Source organism: Misgurnus anguillicaudatus, chromosome 3, assembly GCF_027580225.2.
Source record: "Misgurnus anguillicaudatus chromosome 3, ASM2758022v2, whole genome shotgun sequence".
In the NCBI taxonomy this organism is placed as follows: Eukaryota; Metazoa; Chordata; class Actinopteri; order Cypriniformes; family Cobitidae; genus Misgurnus; species Misgurnus anguillicaudatus.
The window spans coordinates 17,289,387-17,307,513 of NC_073339.2; positions in this window are offsets into that span (position 1 = coordinate 17,289,387).

Consider the following 18,127-nt stretch of genomic DNA (forward strand, 5'->3'; position numbering starts at 1 on the left):
CATTTAACCTATCTGATGAGCCTTTATACTGCACAAAAAGTCAGACATTTTAAATAATTCATATGCTGCTGGATTTTGTGCTCAGCTTCCCCTTTTGCAATGAACTCAGTTCCCTCTGCTGTGTTTTTGTATTCTCACTGCTTCCATCATCATGATCTTTCCTTCTCATTTCGCTTTCGCTCGCTGCTTCTCGCTTTCTATCTCTCTGTCAATTTCCTACTAAACTCTTTGCTATTGCCATTCGTTTCTCATGGTCTCTTTCTACGGGTGTCACTTTGCTTTATCACTTTTTTGATCAATTCAAGTGCTTAAATTTGTTTAAAAAAACACTCGGTATCAGTGATTTGATAGTCTTTTTGCTTTGAAAACAAGAGGTTCTAATCCACCTTAAAATAACTTTTTTTGTAAGTAAGCAAAATTGATGCTGTACCCCAGGGGATGCAAATCAGGAGTGGGGACACATTTTGTTGCAAATTTGCTTGGATGGATGAGGAGCTGTGGAAAAGTGATAGATTGAGGTCTGCGTCTGTGAAAAGAAAGAAAGAAAGCACTGCCAAGCCGATTTCCAGAGCTGGCACTCATTATAATACAAACTAAATGAAAACGCCTAATGTATAATTTCCTTTATATCTTTCTTTATCTTCACATGCGGTATCTCATCGCTCCATCATGTTGAATCAATGCGAGACAGACAATCCACTTCATCATCACCCTCAAAAACAGGCAAAACGGCTTTTCAGCGCCACTCATACGCTTTTCTTTTTCGCTCATTCGGCTTTTAATGTATCTGCCTACGTTCTGCTTTGTATTACGCACAATTAATCATAATTAACTGCTCATTTCATCCTGACCGCCACATAGCAAAGAACTATAATTGACTTCTTAATTTAACTTCACTGTACTTAAGTCAGAAAGAAAGTAAGTGGGAGAGAACAGAAATAAATAAGAAATGAGAACAGAAGTGACAAAGAAATATGAAAATATGAATTCATTTTATTGAAAGATACCGCAGGTAGCACTAGAGAGAGAGAGAAAGAGAGAAATAATAAAAAATAAATATCCGCTGCTCTCATTAACCCCTTTTATAGGATTGAGTTAGCAGGTTAATTAGCTTATTGAGTTATCTAAGTTTGCAGCTTGTTTGGTTTCACTTACACGCTTTTGTGCAGGAACACTGATAGCTTATGCGTCCTCTCTAAGGGACTAGCGATGATCCGTCCATTCATCTTCCATCGGGCAGTTTAATCACACACAAGAATTAATTAACGACAGACCGATAGAACACTCGGCACTTCCTCTCTACTGCTGTGTAAAACAAAAGCACATCTCAGCAGGTCTGCCGTTCACCAATAACCACAACAAACATACAATTCTACAAACATAAATAAAAACAAAGGTAAGTAAACCTTAAAGTGCACCCATTTCATTGCTAAAAACAACGTTATTTTGTGTATTTGGCATAATACAATGTGTTTGCGTGGTTTATGGTTCAAAAACGTATTTAACTTATATTATTTTCCACACACCGTACATTTTTGTAGCTCCAGATTTCCCTCTCTTCCTGATTTTGTACAAAACTCATCGATTTGAAAAGTGCTATACGTTGTGATTGGCCTGAATACCTCTGACGTGTTATCGTTTACTTTGGGGTTTGTACCTTTTGCATATAGTTAACATGTACTAATACACACTTACACACCAAAAGAAATGTAAAATCGTGAATGGGAAGATAGGTGCTCTTTAAGTAAATCAAATCAACATATATTTTCTGCATTTTAACTTAACAAATAAAGTTGAACTTTTTTAACTTGTGTTTATAAGTTATTTCAACTTATCACAAGTCAAAACTTAAAATAGTAAGTTGAATTGACCAAGTTGTCTTAAAATTTTTACACTGTACCTAAATGCTGAACAAACAACCTGAAACAAAAGCAGAAGCTTTCATCTTTAATGCGTGTGCAAAGGATGTCAATAATACTTTATCAGTTACTGTACAATAATGCTTTAACTCAATGGCAGTTTCTTTTGCTAGTTTCAACCCGGCACAATTATCATTTTCACGTTTAGCGCCACATTGTTTAATTAGCAAATGCATTTGCCCCCAACTTTGCGCCCATAGGTGGTCTGGTCTAAAAAAACGAGGTGTGTTCAGGCACATTGTTGGCGCGTTGCTATTTTGAGGCAATTAAAATAGACTACGCCATTAACCAACAAAAACCTGCTCTAAAGTCAATGGCGCAATATTGTTTTTGTTATTTAATGAGCGCGTCAGTATGCGCCTATAAATGGGACGACACCGCACGTTTGGTTATCACATGGATGCGCAGCAGCACATAAACGTTTAAAATATGAAAAATCAAAGTATTAAAATGTAAAAGATTATTATTGAGTCTTTTGGACATAAATTAGGATCAATTATGAGCTGTTAGAAGGCACAAAGAGCAGCTTTACCTGTAGCCTGGTAAGTAATTAAGTTTTGCTTTAAACAAATGCAAATATTGCATCTATTTTGATTATTTTTTTAAATGCTACCCCATGGATTTATTGTATATGATGATTTTGTACCTGTGGATCTGATGAGATGAGATCCTTTTTTAAGCAATGCTTTTCAAAACCCTCACAGCGCTGTCCGAGTGCTGAAACGTTTCGGCTCTCCACACGTTTGCTAATTCTTTATCTCCTGTTTATTACAAATAAAGTATTTTTTAGAGTACAAACTTTTTCTTGCATATTTCTAAATTATTTTTTGAGATAACATCATGTAGGTTATCCATTTATTTACAGCAATTAAAAACCTGCTAATTTTACTTTCATGACTGGAAGAAAATAACTTTTAAAGGTTTTAATACAAAAAAAAAAAACACAGTTTCAATACAAATGAAAACAATTTTTTAATATCAATCTTAAACTGGTTGTCTTCTTTCTCCGCTTAGTTTTTTAGTTTACAAATTCCGCTATCTAAATAGGAAATCAGCATGGCGCCAGCGCAACTGGTTTTTAAAGGGGATCAGAGATAAAACTCTCATTGGTTTATTGCACGTTATGCAAAAACACACCCATTACTCATAACAAGAATAGGAACAACCCATTTACGCTGTCATGTGACTAGTCACTCTAAAACTGGCCGATTGCACCACTTGAACTTATCCCCAGGATTTTCATTAGTGATAATCCTGAGCTGTACATGAATTGTGGCAGATGGGGTAAAATTCCAAAACATATGCCCATTTTACACTTAAGAGCACTCTCAAATTTGCATGGTATCCAAGGCTTTACATATAAGGGCGGTTTCCCGGACAGGGATTAGACTAGTCCTAAACTAAAATAAATATAAGAGCTGTTAAAACTGAAAACAACTCGCACCTATATAGAATACATCAGTGTTCTTTGTTTTACCTCAAAATGCATGCCAGTAATGTACTTAATAAGCAGTCCCTCCAGAAAAACGCGATTGTGCGATCGCGCGATATATTGCATAATCAGCCAAAGTCCGCATATTTATGCAGGGCTGCATTTTTCCAAATACGACGCACTTTCGCCGCATTAATTTCATATTTCCGCGCACAAAATATGCGGGGCTTGCATGATTTCATAATCTCCGCATTTTCGTAGCAAAAAGTCACATATATATTAGCAGAAAGTTTAAAAATTTTGCATTTACTTCCCAAAAGCGCAGTCGTGTCCTCTATTGCCATGGGAACGTTATGAAGTGACGTGATTATGTGACGTGAACATCATTGCAGCTTTTGCAAGTTTCCACAGTTTTTGCAAGTTCCGCAATTTTCGCAAATTCCCGCAATTCCATCGCATAAATTGCATAAATATCCCGCATATTCCATCCTCTGCGTTTTTCTGGAAGGACTGAATAAGGCATGTCTGTTAAAACTAGTTTCTATAAACTCTAAACTATATTTCCTAATTAAACTAAGGATTAGACCTTTCTTAAGCTAATCCCTGTTTAGGAAACCACCCCTTAATATTTAAAAATATTTTTTTGCATTATTTAAAATTCAAATTAAATATAAATGTCCTTTGGTAGTCCTTACTTTTTTGTAGTCAGATGGTGTAGTGTTATCCACAAGAAGGTGCTAATTGGGCAATGAAGTGTAGTTTCCAAGTTAGCTTCAACTCCTGTAGCATTCTCAGTGCATTAGAACTCTAACACTTTATTTGGAATATGGAGCTACAAACCCTGCCCCAAAATATTGCATCTTACTATTTCTAAGTATCAGTCACCAGGCAAAGAAACAACATGCCCATTTAAAAGACCTGTTGAGATTAGTAGTATTTGTTATGAACATTTACTTTGCAGAAATAGGACATGCCTTCATAGCGAGGGATGATGCAATGCAACAAAACTAAAATGTTCTCATTATAATTCACAATGCTGTCCACATTCAAGCTTGCCACATGTCAGTGGGGTTCATTAAGAAAGGAGGATTCCAGTTTTCTCATTTTGTGTCATAAACTTGGTCTCAGTTAAGTGGTGGTGTCAACTAATAGCTATAATATACTTTATTCTTTATAGAAGAAAAATGGTAAAATGCCAAAATGCTTTGTACTTTTCACACTAAAATAATTGTTAAATCGTACTAATAAATGGATAGTGCTATAAATTCTTTCTGAATTGTAACTGCATGGGCCACATTTGAAGGCACAGTTAAAGTTTGCTTAATGTAAAATAACTGTAAACTTGGCTTTTCATGGCTGAGTGCTTTATTAGGAACCTTCTGAAAAACACTGCATAATTACAGTGCCAGTTAAAGCACGGCAGAGAAAAAAAAGCACGTTTGGATTGTTTTTTTCTCTCATTTCTATTTGCTCAACTCTTCCGAGATTTGATTCGGGGACCTTTTCATAGTGTTCAATAGCAATGACATTATCCAAAGGTCAACACGATTAACACAAGCCTGGCTAGCGATTTGATTGCCAAAAAGCGAGCATGAATTTGATCAAGGTTTATTGGGGAACTTGTAGGATAGGGGCCAGGTCCCAATCTCTCGACAAGTTTGTATGAAGGAGACGTTTATCTGTTATTACCCTCGGGGAAGTACAAACAGCTCCCGGCAAGTAAGAGAGAGAGACAGCAGAGATTTTTTTAACCTGATAGAGCACCAAACAATGCGAGTACAGCACAAACCCACTTGATTACCTCTAGGTTTGTTGCTGAAGCAGAATAAACCTACAGTACTAGGTATTTACAGAGGAATAACAATGTATTAAAACTAATAAGCAATTACATATGGTGACTGGGTGTATAATGAGATAATAATGTCAGAAATGTTCTGGAAAGCGTCATCAAATCATGTTGAATTTGTGAATAAATGCTTTTTACATTTGACAACCGTTGTTCAAATAATAGGAACGAAGGCTGGATTCATGAAGAAATTAATTATGACCATATTTCCATCCTCTGTCTCCATTTAAACCTCTGTCTCAATTTGTATACAGTCCATTCTAAATAGTATTTGAAATTACAATTAGTTCCAATTGTACGTGTGTTTAAATGAGTAAACTACCCAGATCGTCTACCATTTCTGTTGAAAATCTGAAGTGCAGATCCATGCAAACATTACTCTAATGCTCCACAACTCATTGTGAGAGGGAGTTTAGTGATGTTACACTGCATTAAACAACTTAATTAAATCACTGAATTATTAAAAAAACTTTTTAGTAAACTTTACTTAAGACATAATGAATAAAATAATGCTGAAATGTCTCAGGCTTTGTCCCAGTGCTTGCATACTACTTTGTCTACGCACTAATATCTGTATTTCTTTCTTAGCCTGATTTCCACCATTTTACATGCCCATGCCACGCACTTCTTTTCTGTGTCAGTTTCACGTATTGGTTACTCAACTGTTTTTCCTATTTTCTTACATTGTCGCTTCAGTTTGGGGTTAGAACAACTTTCTGTTACATAAAATGACCCAAACCCAACTCTAACCCTAACGTCAAGCGACAATGGTTTAAAAAGCATACAAAAAAAACTGTTGAGTAACCAATACGTGAAACTGACACGGAAAAGAAATGCGTGGCATGGGCACGTTAAATGGTGGAAATACGTGACAATGCTACGAAAAACGGAGCAAAATAATGCGTGACTATTTCACGGAAATTGTGAGATCAGGTTGTTTTTCCCATACCAAAAAGTAAGCACATAGCATTGTATGACTAGGGGAATTGGAACACAGCAAAAGTGTTTTGTTTACTAAAGGAATAAGTCGGGTCTGAGCACCTGGCCATGGGGGATGCCACAGACAACATGATATTGGATGTTTTGCTGTACAAGCATTGCACCACCAATGTGACCCAGGCCCCTCTGCACTTTAAAGAGCACCTATCTTCCGATTCATGATTTTACATTTCCTTTGGTGTGTAAGCGTGTATTAGTATATGTTAACGATATGCAAAAGGTACATACCCAAAGTAAACAATGACGTGAGTTTTCATCTCCAACTTAAATCTCTTTTCTTGGACTACAACAAACACATGGATTGTAGGCAACAGTTTACTTCCTGGGCCTTTTGACGTAGACATAACCGACATTATCATAATTCCTCCCTGCTTCCGCATCTGGCTTGCGCGTGCAAGCGTCAGCGCAGCTTTCAAAGTATACTCATTGCAGCTACGCGCGAATGGCTGATCTGCCATTGCGAACACAGTTTAGAACAAACAACAAGAAAACAAAGAACATGACGATAGTTTGTGTGCAAATGCTGTCTATTTTCTTAGTATAATTGTTTGTAGTAGAGTGTCCTGTCTCAATATTTTTACGAGCATGCACTGTTGTACGCGGACTGTCCGTGGACCCTCCAGAAGACGAAAATGACGTCATGCGGACAGCAAGCATATGCGGACATCCCTAGTATACCTTCGGCTTAAGTTAACTCCTGTAAGCATTGCATTGTGAGTGAATCTTTAAAACATGGTAAGGAGTGTCACATTTCTGGCTAACCAACGTCAGAGGTATTCAGGCCAATCACAACGTACAGGTTAGCTGGCCAATCAGAGCTTTTCAGATCGATATGTTTGGAACAAAATCAGTGCGTTTAAGGAACACAGGAATATCATGAGCTACAAAAATGTACGCTATGTGGAAAATTATGTGTTTCTTGGACCATAAACCACGAAAAACACATTGTATTATACCAAATACAAGCAATAAAATAGGTGCCCTTTAAATAGAGCACTCAATCGCACAGGGGGTCTGACCATACACCATCATTTAATTAGAATATCTTTAATGAAGAAATTGAGTGCAATTATTTTCAACCAGCGGACTGTGTGTGTGAAGGTTATTGTGCTGAATTATCACAACTGTTATACTGTAGGTGAATTCAAGAAACTCATTAGTGTTAACTGGACAAGGAAATGCGTCATGTGAAGGAGGCAAAGAGGTTGTATGCCCTAAACAACCAGAATGTCAACACAAAGTCTTTGACTCGTGTCTCTGCAAAGTTAATGGACAACTGCATCACAGAGCTGTCAATATTCCTAATAAAACCCCTGACAAAGCCCCTTGACATTTAGAGGATCATTTTAATCGTGACATTTTTAGGCAGCACTAAAGTGTCAGCTAAAGCCAATAAATAACTCTACATACAAACAAACAAATAATAATTGAACCTTTAATGATATTGAGCTTACAAACAGCCTCTAGTCACCGAATGGAAAAGGAAATCCTTCATGCATCAGGAAACAAATACAATTAAAAGGGACAGCTGCGCTCTGTAAATGTAAATATAGTTTTTGTTTCCACAGCAACTACATACAGTAGACAGACCAGACAGCTCAAGATCTCTATTAACTGACATAACATCACCCGCATACTCTTATTTAAACAGTTCAGTAGTTAATAAATATTATTAACTGGATTATTGAACCAGTGAAAAGCGGATCAGTCTGATTTGTGAATTAATCATTTCAAGTTTTGAAAAAAAATCTTGTTCGTGGAGCATACATTGTCACTTCTCAAAACTTGTCATCTAGTGAAGGACAACCAATTTTTTTAAATATAGTACTTAATATATAATATTTTTTCTACTGGACCAACTAAGGGGCCGATCACACCAAACGCATTTATGGCAGTTGCAGGAGCCTTGAATAATTTTCTATGGGCAGTGAGCATTATGCGCGCTGTTATGTACACTACTGCACCATGCGTTTTTGAAGGACTGCTCAGAGCGGAAAAGCGCCCGACCGGACAACCAGACGGCACTCACTCACTGTCTACTGTGTGTTTGTGCACATCTCACCCTCGATCAAGGTCAGAGCATGCATCCTCTTTTTTTAAGTTTTTGCTAATATGACAGTTAATAGCAAAAGAGCGCTCACGCTTGAACATTTGATTGACAGGACCGCTGCCTCTGTGGTTGCTGAGCAATATACACTCACCCAAAGGATTATAAGGAACACCATACTAATACTGTGTTTGACCCCCTTTAGTCTTCAGAACTGCCTTAATTCTATGGGGCATTTTTTCAACAAGGTGCTGAAAGCATTTTTTAGAAATGTTGGCCCATATTATTAGAATAGCATCTTGCAGTTGATGGAGATTTGTGGGATGCACATCCAGGGCACGAAGCTCCCGTTCCACCACATCCCAAAGATGCTCTATTGGGTTCTGATGACTGGGGGGGCCATTTTAGTACAGTGAACTCATTGTCATGTTCAAGAAAACAATTTGAAATGATTCGAGCTTTGTGACATGGTGCATTATCCTGCTGGAAGTAGCCATCAGATGATGGGTACATGGTGGTCATAAAGGGATGGACATGGTCAGAAACAATGTTCAGGTAGGCCGTGGCATTTTAATGATGCCCACTGGCACTAAGAGGCCTAAAGTGTGCCAAGAAAACATCCCCCACACCATTACACCACCACCACCAGTCTGCAAAGTGGTAACAAGGCATGATGAATCCATGTTCTCATTCTGTTTACGCCAAATTCTGACTCTACCGTCTGAATGTCTTAACAGAAATCGAGACTCATCAGGCCAGGAAACATTTTTCCAGTCTTTACCTGTCCAATTTTGGTGAGCTTGTGCAAATTGTAGCCTCATTTTCCTATTTGTAGTGGAGATGAGTGGTACCCGGTGGGGTCTTCTGCTGTTGTAGCCCATCCGCCTCAAGGTTATGCGTGTTATGGCTTTACAAATGCTTTGCTGCATACCTCGGTTGTAACGAGTGGTTATTTCAGTCAAAGTTGCTCTTCTATCAGCATGAATCAGTCGGCCCATTCTCCTCTGACCTCTAGCATCAACAAGGCATTTTCGCCCACAGGACTGCTGCATACTGGGTGTTTCCCTTTTCACACCATTCTTTTTAAACCCTAGAAATGGTTGTGCGTGAAAATCCCAGTAACTGAGCAGATTGTGAAATACTAAGACCGGCCAATCTGGCACCAACAACCATGCCACGCTCAAAATTGCTTAAATCACCTTTCTTTCCCATTCTGACATTCGGTTTGGAGTTCAGGAGATTGTCTTGACCAGGACCACACCCCTAAATGCATTGAAGCAACTGCCATGTGATTGGTTGATTAAATAATTGGATTAATGAGAAATGGAACAGGTTTTCCTAATAATCCTTTAGGTGAGCGTAGAAACCCAACCCATGCGCCTTGCATTCTTAAGCGTTTAAAACGCGGTTGGTGTGATTGGCCCCCAAGTCTGCCTAACGACAACCAACCGCTTCTTTTAACTTTTAATTTACATTTTTTAAATGTTTAATTCCCATTAAATTGTATAATATAGTATTTTAATATATAGTATATCTTCTATAAGATCAGCTAAGTCTGGCTCTCTCTCAGGGTTTCTTTCTCCCAAGGACTTTTTTCCCAAAGGGATTTTTCTTGTAGTTTTTTCAACCCCTTGGGAGTCAGCTGACATTAACTTAAAACTTTCTTCTATATGTCCGCTCACTAGTATGGTTTAATCTTACCTGCTGTACTTTGCTACTTTTGTTATCTTCTGTGTTTTCTCTTGTTTTCATTAATAAATAGCTGCGTTTTGGAATGTTTTGGCAATATAAATAAAATTGAATTGAACCGAATGACAACTTCTGTTCCTTACATGCACAATACTGCGTCAGACAGCATAAAATATAGAGATGCACAGACTATGTTCAATATTTTTTTTAATGGTGCTTTCGTATAATTTTTTAAAGCTCCAGTCCCACATTCATCAAAGTTGAATGGAGAAGGGCAACCAGTACATTACCTTCTTTTGTGATCAAAGGAAATAAACTCAAGTTTAAAATTAATTGAGGCTGAGTACATGATGAAATATTTTTATAAACCTAAACACACACACAAGACTGTGAAAACACGGCTCGTTCTTTTGAGGACAAAGTTATGGATGCTGAATAATAAAAAGCCGGCGTCTGTCTGTTGGGACTCAAGTTTACGCAACCATGCATGCACAGTTAATCGCACACAGCTGCATAGATAATACATACATATGCAGAGATCCCAAAGCAGACTAGCATGCGCACTAGTTTGAACAGACAACATAAAATCACTACAGTCAGAGGACGATAAAGGGTGGAGGACAGGCACAAAAAGAAAAGGTGTCTGTCTCCCCTGGGACCAATTATTACCAACCTCAGACACCATTTTAGATTCTGCACACATACAGCGTCCTTTAGCCCTAAACACTCTGTCTGTCTCTCTCTTTTTACACTCACGCACACATACAGACAAAACACTTGAATTATCCTAGGGATGTTTGAGTTATACAAATATTTATGGAATTAAAAATAAATGAAGAGTTTCGTTGCAAAACGAGATAACCACCGTCTTTTTAATTGTTCAGAAATCTCGTTTTTTGGATGTGCATTCCAATTAATTTCAATTCAACTGCAGTTGTTTTGTTTTGATTTAAACCTTCATAACTTAAAAAATACAGCTAAGTAGCACCATAAAACAAAATAATAACATGATAACATAATAATAAACATGTTTTGTCAAAAATGTAAAAAAAATGGATTTATCTCGTTTTGCAACGAAACTCTTCAAATATTTAATCACAGGTCTGTGTAATTATATCCAGTACCAACTGCCCCAAAATCTCTGTTTGCGTTCAGTGAAGAACGCTTTATTGATCGAAGTAACAATCTTGAAAAGAGCACATCACAGCATTGGTAAACATGGCCAAAATATCAAAGATGCTGTAGTGTATTTAGACATTTTGGACAAAGTGAGAGATCTCAATTACTGTAAATTAAAACTCATAATGTTTTAAATACAAAAGCTACTAGAAAATGACTTTTTATAGAGCTGCTGAAATCAAATGAAGCAGTACCACAATGTAAATAGCTTTAATTACTAGATCATTATTACTCTAAATTCAAACTCATTACAGGTATCACCTTAATGATGTCGTCTGACACTATCTAGCACACATACTAAACAGAGATAGTTTAATATATTTCTCAATTTTTCTTACCATTGTCTCTCCTTATGGATCACATTTACACACTTACTGTAGGTGAGAGCTGATACTATTGCAAGCTCAGTCGGCAGGTGCTATTACCTGGAGGGTTGCACAGTATGTAAAAAAGTCTACTTGAATATTTATCATTGTCATTTATAATTTAAATTAAAAAAATTTAGGTCCACTTAAGCAAAGATTTCCTTAACCCATGATACTAATGACCCTTCGATAGTCTACTGGCAAATTTTTAATATTAATATATGTGCATGGTTAAGTTCCTATGGGCATTTTTCAAGGTTAGGTAAGTTTTTTTTATGTGAAATGTTGTTACGGCTGGTTGTGGGGTAGCACCTGTGGTTGAGTTTTTTATTTTTTATTAAATGTCCCTGTTCATTTCAGTCAGACCTTTGCGCGGAGCGTTTTGTCACATGCAGGCAGAAGAGGCTCTTATTGGATTCCTAGTGCCACAAACTATATTGGACCCAACAGCATACTGTAGCCTGCAGTCATGGTACTAACTTAACTCGTCTCGATAAGTATGGTGTCATCTCAAACAAGAGGTTTATATCAAAGTCTTAAATATAGAGGAGACCGTGGGCGAAAGTAACGTGGGACAAAAGTAACAAAGTAGGTATGTGACAAAAATTTTATTTTAAAACGGGCAGTTCTGGTTCTTCCTTCTGATTGGTTGAAACGCGTTCTAAGCCGTGATAAAATACACCGGTAACCCCACGGTTCAGACCGCTTTACATAAGTATCACTGCACCACTGTTGCTGCGTACTGATTTATGAAAATAAACACCACAGTCTTTAATCATATTTTTAATTTGTCTACAATTGCACAATTAATGGTGATATCCAGATACGTCAATAAATATAGTTGAGTCATCTCGTGGATAAAGAGAAAACGTTGTCTGAGGAGTTTATTACTCAAGTTCATATGTCCGCTATTATCCACTGGGTGGCGATCTTACCCAACTTAAACACTGACGCATTTACTTGACAACACTGAAAACAGCGTGTTTTCATCAGGCTCTGAATCTGATCTCTTACAAAAGTTCTTCACAAAAATGGAAGTCTGTGTTGGTTGGGAACTGCGCCCTGTTTCAGTCACACTTGATTCTGAGGAGCTACTTTGTTTGGCGGAAGAGTAATATTTTTACTAATATAATTGCAACTTATTTGTGTTTTATTTTATAAAAATCCCGCTAACGTTAGGCATACGAAGTAACCGTTTTATAAACGCAATAAACCCCTCGAAGCGTTGGGTTACCAGTGCATTTTATAACAGCTAAGGGGCGTTGTTAGGCACGATGCGAAGCGGAGGGTTTATTGGTTTAATAATGGTTAAATGCTAAAACTAGTTGTTCAGATAGAAAGAGCTTGAAAAAACTTTACAATGACACCAAGACCATGTCTATGGGTGCAAGAATAACAAAATACAGGTCATTTGAAACTCGAAAATCACCACCTTATTTTGTCCCATTGTTTTCCATTTTGCGGGTGGTAAAATAACCCTTGCGCGTCATTCAAATTCATTGACATTTTGTTCACTTGCAGTTTAGCAATTAAACTAAATTTAAGTTACAATTTCAAGAATGTTTTTACTCCGCACGTCGCTTGAGGTAATCTGAAGTTTCGTCGAGAGGAACCAGATTGACAGCCATGTCAGCCGAGTTTGTCATGTACCTAAACAAAGCGATTTTCTCCCAAACTACAAGTAGGCTACTGTATGACAACATTTGTAGCACACAACCCTTGACAGAGCTGACAAATATCGCTCTATTTACTCACTGTTTTTCGCGTGTAGATGTGTTGTGTTTCTGTCAATATATGATTATTTAGTGCTCTTATGCTGCGTTTACACCAACCGCGGTAGAGTAGAGGCGTGAAGCGTGAGTGATTTCAATGTTAAGTCAATGTGAAGATGCGTTGACGCGCGTCTGGAGGTCACGTGTTTCCGCCTCATTCGCGTGTATTGAGCGTTGTGCGCAGTACGCGCGAATGGTGCTTTTTGTGCATTTTGCGAATTGCCGGCTGACGCCCGAGTTGAAAAATTTGAACTTTGGCCGAATTTCGCGCCGCATTAACCAATCAGGAGCCTGCTTGCTGCTGTGATGGCAGCCCCGCCCATAGTCACTCATTCAACCTGAAGAAACGCTTGATATTGTCCGAAGCAGTCATCCGGAGCTATACGATACAAGTTCTTGTTTCTATAGAGACAGGAATAAAAAGGACCTTGCTTGGAAGAGTGTCAGTGAGGACATCGGGCAACCTGGTAAGTTGTAATACACATTTCACTTTTGAGTCACGTGACGTTTATCGACCCGCGCTGTTTATTTTCCCCCTATAGTAAGGTGACCAAATACAAACCGGTAACTCTCTCAATAAATGCACAATCAACATCAGTCATCTTGCAAACAGACAACCGCATAGCACTTGCCCCTCCCACAAGAAGCGGATTTTGCCTTTGACGCGCGTCAAATGCTTGCTTTTTCCAAGCGTCTACTCCGCTCTACATGCGCGAATGTATTCAAACTGTTCAAGCGGCGAACTAGGCGCGGTAGACGCAATTTTGATGCCTGAAACGCGGTTGGTGTAAACGCACCATTACACATCCTAAAGTTTGAGTTTTTAAAAATAAAAGTTAATCAGGTTAAAATGTGAAGAGTTTCTGTCGTGAAGAAAGTAACACTTGTCCCATTGCTAATATTGTTGCATTATGTTGAAAATTGATATTATTCTGATTTGATTTAATTTAATTTTCATATAGTGTTCAAACTGTATTTTTTTTTTTAATCTCAACAATTTAGGTTTGTACTGTTGGTTGCTTTTGAAACATTTGATAAATCTGAAATTTAAAATAAAAATGTAATTTCATTATTTTTTACAAATATAAATTACAAAATATGTTTGCAGTAACATATTAATGAGTTCATAGTCATGTATTTTATTTATATTACAAACAAGTGTAACACAAAAATCTATCTGTTGTGTTACTTTTTACCCACCTGTGTTATTTTCATCCCTGCTGTCTGGGTCAAAAGTAACAATTAACTAAGTGAAATTACACTGAAGTCGTTTTACATTTGTTCAAAATTCCATCTGGCATTAATAAACAACACCTGTGAGTTACTGACCACAGCAAAAATATATCTCTGTCTAATCTAAAATATTATCTTTTAAAATGACATTTTTCTGAAAAATGGTACTTTCGCCCCCTCGCTCTCCGCTACAGTAGCAATGAATAAATAGATGAAATACATTAAAGTAATAAAAGGAAAACTATTAAATGTTAAACTAAATAACAAGATTACGTCCTAGAAACCCCTAGAACAACATAAAAATATAAGTAAATAAAAACATAACATTATATCTTTAAGGTCGTAAAATAATAGTGGATGTTAGGTGCTGCATATATTCACATCTTTATAGTTCAGTACAGATATCCCTGACCTCAAACTGAGAAAAACTAAAAAATACATTACTATGCCTTGTTGTGGCTTGAACAGAAAGACTGACAGAAAATAGAAAGTACAGTAAGAGATCATAAGAATATCACTGAGAGACAATTTGCTATAATTACAGTTCTGCCTAATTAAACAAGGAAAATAATTAACTCCCATTAAAGTGAGAGAGTCACACACAAGGCCTACAGAGTCACTCGTGTCTGATTTCTTCCACTGTTTCTACATCACCCTAATGAGAATCCCCGCGTTGCCAGATTTACACAATTATCACCCACTTGTCTCTTCGGAGGTGACTGACATGGACTTAACGCGATGACACTGTGCTCATTAGCACAATGTTATTGTTTAAACATCTTTATTTTCTTCTCTTAAGTCCGTAGCACCATGAATACAATACATGTTTGTACAGAAAAACAGAGGAGAGGTGTTTATTAGCTGTCTCAATGAGTGTGGCTCAAAACTGCTCTGAAACACTATGAGTAACTCCATTTGGAAAACCGTGAGGAGAGTTCGCACTTGTGGGCGGCCCAACGAGAATTGTTAAAGAAGGGTCAAAACAGTGTTGGTATATCAGCTATTCAAATGCAGCCTGCGCAAATTCAGTCTTGAAGAGCAGAAAGATATACACACGTATTGCAGACACACACAAATGCACAATGACAAAAGCAGTTCACTTGAGTAATATCCAGAGAGCAGAGCCAACATTACAACTGAGGATGGCAAGGCTGTGTTCAGAATGAAACACCTACTGAAAGAATACTGTGGTATATAAACTACACACCGCCCCCTTTTATAAATAGTAAGTGAAACAGCAAGCGTTATTCTTCATAATAAATATATTAATTTGGTTGGTGTGCAACATCAATGTTATTTTAATTCAGTTTTGTCAAATAATGAGACAAGGAATAGATGCAGCTTGTGTAGTCGAGTCCATATGGCACACATTGGATATACTAGAAGGTCATGGGAAGTCCATTGCATTGTGGGATACATTACTGCATCTTGCACATGCACATTCTTGTGCAAAATGTAGTTTGACATACTGTACAGAAAATGTGCATACTGTGCACAATATGCATAAAATGCACCAATAGTAAGGGTGGTATATTAGTATGCTACCCTGAACATAGGCAAATAACCATTCGCTCCCACAATTTTGGAAGGACAGCCAACAGCAATTATATAAAAGCAAATCTATCTCCATCCTCTTTTCTTCCTCCTCCATTAGCTTCTCCTTCTCATTCAATTCTCGTTAATCCACCCCATTTCCTGTCTTTTCACCAAAAAACCTTTTCATAATTTCCAACCGCACATACACCAGTATCTTCTCTCTTCAATTTTAGCCATCACTCTCTCTCTCTTTTAATTCTCCCCCTCTCGTATTCATTCTCTCACTCGTCATCTTTCTTTCTCTTCCCATCCATCATGAAGCCGATGAAACCCAGGCTCATTCCCACTTCACAGACATCCAGGTGTGCTTCGCTCGAGCTGTCAATCAAACCGTTTTGTGGAAGATTGAAGGACGTGCCTTGATCTGCAGTCTTACAGTAAGACCGTCCAGCGCTGTGGATGAAGATGTTGAATATTTTGTTGGTCATTCTGTGCCAATTTAATTTGGCAAAAGCTATCTCTTACCCGCCAGAGCACGTAATGCTGCAAGCATTATGGCGTGCATGCGATTTAAAAGCTCCCCATGTGATTGTGATGTGGTTGCATTTTACAGTAGGGGTGCGTCTGCCAAAGGTGTATAGCAATCTCAACAGCAGATCAGCAATACGTGAGGTGTTTGTTTGTGTGTGTATTGTTCACATTTACATCATGGCTCCTGTTTTACACTTCATTGATGCACAAAAGCAGCATCAATATGGATTCACAATTTATATTTCAAAATAAAAAGCATTAAATTGCCTGAATAACATCATTTTGTGTCTTGATGATCAGCAATAATCTGTAATATAACAACATTTTGTCTGATTTAACTACATCTACTATACATCAGCGTTGGGTGTTCCTGTTTGGTTTTGCAGTTCACGAACACGCTTACAAATTGCCGGTTCAGATTCTGGTAAGACTGACAGAACTAATAAGTGGACAAACCACAGAGTCACTGCCGCACCAAACGGCGCACCTCACTGCCACTCTCCATCTTCCCACACCTCTCCAAACAATCAGTTTTGTAAAGACCACAGAACGTAAGAGGAGAAGTAGAGAGAGAGACGCACAGAAAGGTAAGTAAAAGAGAATTATGTGTAAATTGAGAAACGCTGAGAGTACCACTGATTCTGCGAGAGTAAAGAGATGGAGAGGTGGAAAGAGCACCCATGGGTAATGACAGGGAGAGAGAGAGAGAGGAAAAAAGACAGAAAGCAACATCACGTCTGTGCCCCAGATGTCTGCTTTTATTTCATTTCCAGCAGGGGAACAAGATCTCCGCAGAGAGCAAATGTGAGGACAGATTATTAGAGAGAGAGAGAGAGAGAGAGAGAGAGAGAGAGAGAGATTTAATTGATTTTATTACAGATGTTATTTAGCAAGCATGGAAGAGGAGTAAAATATATATTTATGAAAGCCAATTCATACTTTTACACGTATAATTAAACGCCATAAACATTGCAATGTCTTACATTTAATGTCTTTATTGCATTGTTCTGTTCAAAAAGCCACGACTTCCCTTGGGTCTGCCCTGACAGATAAAACAATACTTAATGTTGTTTTATGTGTTTTCAACATCCAGAACCACGTCTAATACGCTTTTCAGTCTTGAGCTGGTAAGGTCCTAACAAAATATCCAGTAGAAGTATCTGATTGTACCATAAAACATTCAAAATCCATTAAGGTTGGTGTCTTCATAAAACAACCAGCAATAAACAAAAGGGAAAGCCAGAGAATAAAGGGTAGACATGCGATAACAAATAGTCACACTGAAGACCAGCTAGACTTGACTTAACAGGATGACAGTAGGATTAAAACATTCTGATACAGTTTCTCTCTTTTTTTGACCCCAGCTGCTGCTATCATTTTCTGCGTCGTTTCTCAGAGTTCTTTGCAAAAACATCTGAATGGCCCTTATAAGCCACTTCAGACATGCTGAGCGAGTGATGCAATCCAATTTAGTATGTATTACACAGAGACTGAAACTTTTGAGACTGAATTCCAGGAAGGATATCGTACCTATTATCAGGTTTCCATCTGCCTGTCTCGGTCATTAGGGGTCTCTACC